The 6,721-nt window shown below is 32.6% G+C and overlaps 1 long non-coding RNA gene across 1 annotated transcript; it reads right to left on the bottom strand.

Annotated features, from left to right (window-relative positions):
- Positions 1-1,051: 1,051 nt before the first annotated feature.
- Positions 1,052-3,007, bottom strand: LOC112772997 (uncharacterized). The gene is made up of 2 exons (XR_011876592.1): positions 2,138-3,007; positions 1,052-2,059 (listed from the first exon to the last, which is right to left on the bottom strand). It is a non-coding gene; the product is annotated as an uncharacterized lncRNA (long non-coding RNA).
- Between the last annotated feature and the right edge of the window lie 3,714 nt (positions 3,008-6,721).

Raw genomic sequence — 6,721 nt, 5'->3', positions numbered from 1 at the left:
GTCTTCTTTACCCTTGATCTCTGTTACGTAACACCCCATGTCAGTAGGACAGATAAAATTTCTTTTGGTAGCAATAGACTATTTTACAAAATGGATAGAAACATAACCACTTGCAAAAATAATGTCGGATAAGGTATGATCTTTCATTTGGAAGTTCATCATATGTAGATACGGTTTACCTAAAGAAAGTGTTTTTGATAATGGTCGTCAGTTTATAGATAAACGAATTGCATCTTTTTTACAAGATCTTTGCATCAAACATATTTTTTTCTTTGTCGAGCACCCACAAAGCAATGAGCTCACTGAGGCAGCTAAAAAAAATTATCTTGCAGGAATTGAGGAAAAAACTAACAAAGACAAAAGGACATTGGGCCGAACTAATTCCTGAAATATTATGGAGTTATAATACCACCACACAATCATCAACCAAGGAAACCCCTTTTCGCGTAGTATATGGTGCGGACTCCTTGATGCCGCTAGAGATCTCTCAAGGATCACCACGACCCAAGCTATTAGACGATTCATCAAATGAAGAAGTCTGAAGGACAGAGCTCGACACACTGGAATACAACAGATATACAACAGAAATATAACAAAAAGGTCTGGCCAAGGACGTTGCATACTAGAGACTTGGTGCTTCAGAAGATCGAAGAAGTCCAAAAACCTCAATGGCATGGAAAACTAGCCGCGACATGGGAAGGCCCGTTTAGAATAACAGAAAATCTTGGAAAAGGGAGCTTTTTCACTAGAAACTCTGGCTGGAAAGATATTACCTAATACATGGAACATCTCATGCTTGAAGTTTTATTACAGTTAACATCATCAATGTACTGCGGGATTGGAAGGTACTCTTTTCCTGATCATGAGATTTTTCGCACAACTTTTACTCGGACAGGTTTTAACGAGGCCGACACCCCGCAACTCCTATCAAGGAGGATTCATCAATTTCCTATGAATTTATTACTTAAGACATCTTTCTTTCTCTAATCGATCTACTTTTCATAAAGTTCAAAATGTCAATCCTGCTCCAATGCAAATACTAAAACATATATTTCAAAGCAAATCCAAACAAAGTCAAACTGTTATAATAATTGGCACAACATCCATGCACAAACAATTCAGCACATAAACAGTTCCGAAATAAACATAGTCAAATTTAACAAATACATATTTTTAAGCTTCTTTATCAACAGGAGCGGCATTCTCATCTTCCAGCTCGTCGGCTTCATCCTCTACAAGTTCTCTATTAACTACTATTTTTGTCACATCTAACTTTCCAACGTCAAACTCGGGCGCAAAAGCAACCACCTGGCTAACAGCCCGATCAAAACCAGTAGCAAACATCTCCAGAACATCATTTTCTAATTCATGAATCTGGGATGTCATTCTTCCTTTCTCATTATCATGCTCCTTTATTTGACCTTGTAGTGAACGAATTTGATCCTGCAGGTTAGCAATTTCTGACTCTCCACTTTTCATCTTAGCAGTAACATCAATAATTACTGCCTCTTTTTCCTTCAAGGACTTTTCCAAAGTCGCCACTTTAAGACTTTCCTCAGCACCCATTAACTCAGCAGTATGGCCCATACACAACAATCTTAAAGTCACTATCTGAAATGAAATATTTGTCATCAAAATAAAACCTATGCATGTCACGATTGAACAACAAAACGCCAAATCATCCCAACACCTTCTTGGCCCACACGTTTGACCATCTTAACATCACGGGCATGTTGGGCAACCTTATCTGAAAGCTCCGCGATAGGAAACTTCTCACTCCACAAAGACTGGGTATTTCCATTGTCAACGAAGTCGTGCAAATTTCTCTATTTTTCAAACACTGACTTCTCGACATCCAGCTCTTCCTCGGAGAGAATTTCCAAAGAATCCTCCTCTTCACCCCTTTTTCTTTCCTGAACAATAGGCCAAGCACTCGATTGAGCCACATCGGCAGCTGTCTCTTTAACCACATCCAGATTAATTCATTCTTTCTCACTTTTTTTCTTCTACACTAGAAATGACTGCAACCGCGACATGGTTAAGTTTGTCACCCTTCCACCTGCACATAAGCAAAAAACTAAGAAAAACCATAAGCTCAACATCATCTATCAAAAGGATCTCATAGAAAGGCTTTTACCTTTATAAACCCCTAACGCTTCTTTGTCATTCTCCAATTTTAATAGTTCGAAAATAAACAAACACTCTCCATCCAAAAAAATTTCTACCAAAAAAAATCTAGAAACAAATCCTCCTCTTCGCTCCTGTCAACATCTTCTAGTATCTGCATAGGCTCCGGACACCAGTAAAGAGGGAACCTTTCCACTAGTTCCTCATCCAAGTAAAAGGGATACTCGCTTTGAAAAGACCGAATTTTTACAAACATGACTTTGAAGTTTTTAAAAGATGATTTATACAGCAAAAACAAAGATCGTCCAGAATAGCTACTAAGATATACAACCCTCTTCGCACACCTTTAGACTGAAAAAAGGAGAAGAAGATATCCAAGGAAGGTGAGTATTCAAGAAATTTCATCAAACATTCAAATCCTAATAAGAAGGCCCAGGAATTTAGGATATAACTGGGAAGGGACACAGTTCAACTGTGTCAGAATCTGACACTCAAAAACTAAAAAGGAAAACTTGACATGCAACTCCGTCAACACTGGAGTATACATGTAGAAGTACGTCCAATCTCTTTGCCTTTCACAAACTCGCTCTTCACTGCTAAAAGGCAACAGCTCAACACCAAAGGAAGCATCGTCTTTCGCCAACTTTGCGGATTTTAATTCAAGTAGCAAATTCGTGGTACAAAAGGCAGAGGCATGATGTCTAACATCGACATGCACCCAGTTGTAAATATCCTCCTTCGTAACTTCTACTACTTTACCCTTTTCCCTAGCCATCAAACAAAATGGACGATAGCAAAAAGGCAAAATAAAACTAATCTCTTGACGACATGGCTTTTTCACCTCCAACAAAAGAGTCCATAGTAGATTTTGTGTTTTTTCAAAGACACAAATGGCAGTAAACACACCACATTAACACTTTCACACGATCCCCAATAAACGAACGGTTGGATTACAAACCCTTTCAAATTCCGTAATAATGGAGGGTCGACATTATCTAGAAAAAACCGCACACAATATTTATTACAGTTACACGCTTTTAAAATCACGAAACGAGTTAAAAACGGTCAAACTTGTCCCAATTCACCAAAAACACGCATGTTGAGCTTGGGGGCTCAAGGAACACCACTTAAAAATTGACTAATGTATAGCAATTAAAAGCTCAACTTGCTAAAACAAATAAGTTCGGCAAGTCAAGATTGGAGGCTATGTTTTGTATCCCGAAATGCTCGGTCAAAAGAACAAATACCTCGATCAGTTATTTAACGTTACTAAAACACAAATAAATCACTACACAAGCTGCTGCCCAAAAATCTCATACCTAATCAAAAGTCGGTTACACATATTCACTATAAATAATAACGTTTAAATCTGAGAAAAAAACAGAAAAAAAATAGATCACAATATCACATTTATACTCTTTATTTCAAAAATATTTCACTGATTTGAGCGTCAGAAACTTTTTTTTGTAAGTATCACATCTGAATCCGAATTCAGAAGGTTACTTCCTTATTAATCAAAAAGTTTTGAAGACTTGTAGAATAATCCGGAACCGATCTATAACACAAAAGAATATTTTGATGGAACATATACCGAATATAATTAATTTTATTGTACGTGTAAATCTAGATTTATCAAATTTAAATATAAATATTAGTTGCCGTTGGTACAATTTACAAAAGAAAATTCAAATATATGAAGCTAGCACTCACGATTTCGATATTTAAAAAAAAAAATCCAAAAACGGCTCTCAATTTCTTATTTTTCATAACAAATATTTACAAAATTTTCGAAAGTTCTTCATTATTTAATTATAAAAAATGTTAAAAAATTATTATAATTTATTATTTTTAATTAATTATTAATATTTAAAAATATAAAATAAAATATATTATTAAATTATTAAATTGAAAAATTATAATTTTAATCAATAATTAAATAATAACTAAAAAATAATAAATTTTAATATCACTCTACTTTCCTTTCATATATCCTGATATGGTTTCAGTATGTGAAAAGAATTCGAGCACAATGATGTAGGTGTCATGGTAAATTAGTGCATGTACAACACGTGTGTTTTCTTTTTTTTTTTTTGAAATTATTACTCAATTTATTTATTTGTGCACAGTCACTTTGATTGTTTCAAAGCATACATGTCTTCCTTTTAGGTTTCTTTACTAGTTTACTTATTTGTTTATCAGTGTCCCCATCATCATGGTTGTTATTATTATTATTATTATTATTATTATTATTATTATTATTATTATTATTATTATTATTATTATTAAATAGTCTTTCCCCTTGCAATTCAAGTGCATTTAAAATCATTAGGTGTATCTATTTTCGTGATCCATTTTCTTTTGTTAATAATTTTATTTTATTTTATTATTTTCATTTTTTTTATTAGACTGCAAGACTAACGCCCAAAAGCACTACAACAAAACAACTATAGAGAAGTTAATTCCTCTAACATTAGTATCATAGGCTTCGTTTGTTTTCGAGAATAAGATATAAGATAGGACAAGATATTAAAAATATGACAGGATAAAATATTGATGGACAGAAATATAAAATTGTGTTTTTATATTTTATTTAGTGATAAACTAGAACAAATTATAAAAATTCAATTTATTCTTATTTTTTTTATTCAAAAAATTTGAGATAAAAAATATAATAATAAAAAATATAATTATAAAAAATTAACAAGAATAATGAAAGAAAAAATAAAAAATAAATTGTGTCTTTATTAGTATCTTCGTGTCTTTTCTGTCAGGATGGACATAAAATACACTAATTCAGTATCTCTGGATATATTGTCTCTGTCCATGTCTCCCCCTGTTAAACACAATTTTATGTCTCTGTGTTTCTGTCTTAGTGTCCTGTCTCTGTAAACAAACGCAGTCATAGAAATTGAAAAGAAAATATGAAAACCAATAATCAAAGTAACAAACTATGCCCATATGTTACTAATACGGGTAAGTATTGTTATAGTCCCTAAAATTTAGGGTCGAAATTAAATTTGTCCTCAACGTTATTTTTTATTTAAAATCGTTCTAAATATTTTATTTCGTATTAAAATCATCATTTTTAATAAAAAATTTTATTTTATTATTAAATTATTCTTATTTTAATAAAAAATTATAAAATAAAAAAAAAAGAAAAGAATGCATGGTAGGAGGAGGGGGAAGGGATAAAAAAAGGGGAAAAGACGTAAAGGGAAGAAAAAGGAGAAAAGGAAAGGAAAACGGGGACGGTGCCGGCGAAGATTGGAGCCGCCGTTGTCGTCGAGAATCAGAGCTCCCGAGAGAGGGAGGAGATGCGAGCTCGCCGCCTCACCTCGCAGCTGTACCTCGCCGCCTCACCTCGCCGTCGCACCTCGCCGCCTCGCCGCTGCACCTCCTGTTTCCGCTTCTGCTTTTGTTTTTTGCTTCGGTTTCGGCTTCTACTTCTTGCTTCAGCTTCGGCTTTTTGCTTCTGCTTCTTCTTCTGTGTCTGTTTTTGCTTCTGCTTCTTTTTCTACTTTTAATTCTGATTTTGATTTGTTAATTTCTGATTTTATTATTGTTGTGTGTTGATTTTGTTGTTGAATTTGATGTTATTGTTTCTGAATTTGAATAATGTATTATTGTTGGTATTTTTTAATCTGATTATTAGTACTTGGTGATAGTAAGGGAGGTGATGGTGGTGGTAAAGATGCTGGTGGTGGTGCTGTTTTTGTCCGTAAAAAGTTAAAAAGACGATTTTAATACGAAATAAAACATTTGGGACAATTTTAAATAAAAAATAACATTGAAGACGAATTTAATTTCGACAGCAAATTTTAGAAATCAAAGCAATACTTACCCCTTACTAATATGTCCATGATGGTAACTCTATTTTTTTTTTTTTGAAGTGGCGCATCGTCGCATTGTAATCCATTATAACATATTGAAACATTTATAACTACACATCTATTATATTTAATGTTTTAAAATTATTTTAATATTAATTAAAAATATAAAATAAAATAAATTTAAATTAATTTTTTATTATCTCCTAATTACTTTTTTGGTGAAAACTCAATGGAATCAACTTCACATAAAATCGTTAAATAATTTGATTGATTTAACGAAATTTTTATCTAATACCTATCAGTTATCAACTTTATGTTAAGTTAACTCCACCTGAGAGTTTCATTCCCGAACTTCATGCTTCTGCTCTCTCTCCCTCTTCCCCAAACCCTTTACTTCTAGAACCAACAACAATGTCCACCTTCATGAGGGACGGATCTAAAAATATTATTATGGGGCCATTAACATATATAATATTAAAAAATTATACAAAAATTTATATAATGTAAGATGTATTACAAAAATATATCGATAGAGAATATATTTTAAAATGCAAAAAATATGTGTGTACTTTTTACTAATGAAGTACTCGATTCTTGGCATTATAAAATTCATCGAAAATAGAATATGTGTTAAATTTTTCAGCAATTTTTTTAATATAATTAAAAGACAATTAACAAGAAATTTATTTTTTATTTTGTTTTTGAATCATTCTTCACAATATTTATAGTTAAAAAAGATCTTTCAGTTGTAGTAGTTGAAACAG

This window comes from Arachis hypogaea, chromosome 18, assembly GCF_003086295.3.
Source record: "Arachis hypogaea cultivar Tifrunner chromosome 18, arahy.Tifrunner.gnm2.J5K5, whole genome shotgun sequence".
NCBI lineage: Eukaryota > Viridiplantae > Streptophyta > Magnoliopsida > Fabales > Fabaceae > Arachis > Arachis hypogaea.
Note: the sequence above shows the minus strand (reverse complement) of the source record. Positions and strands in the feature narration are given on the sequence as shown.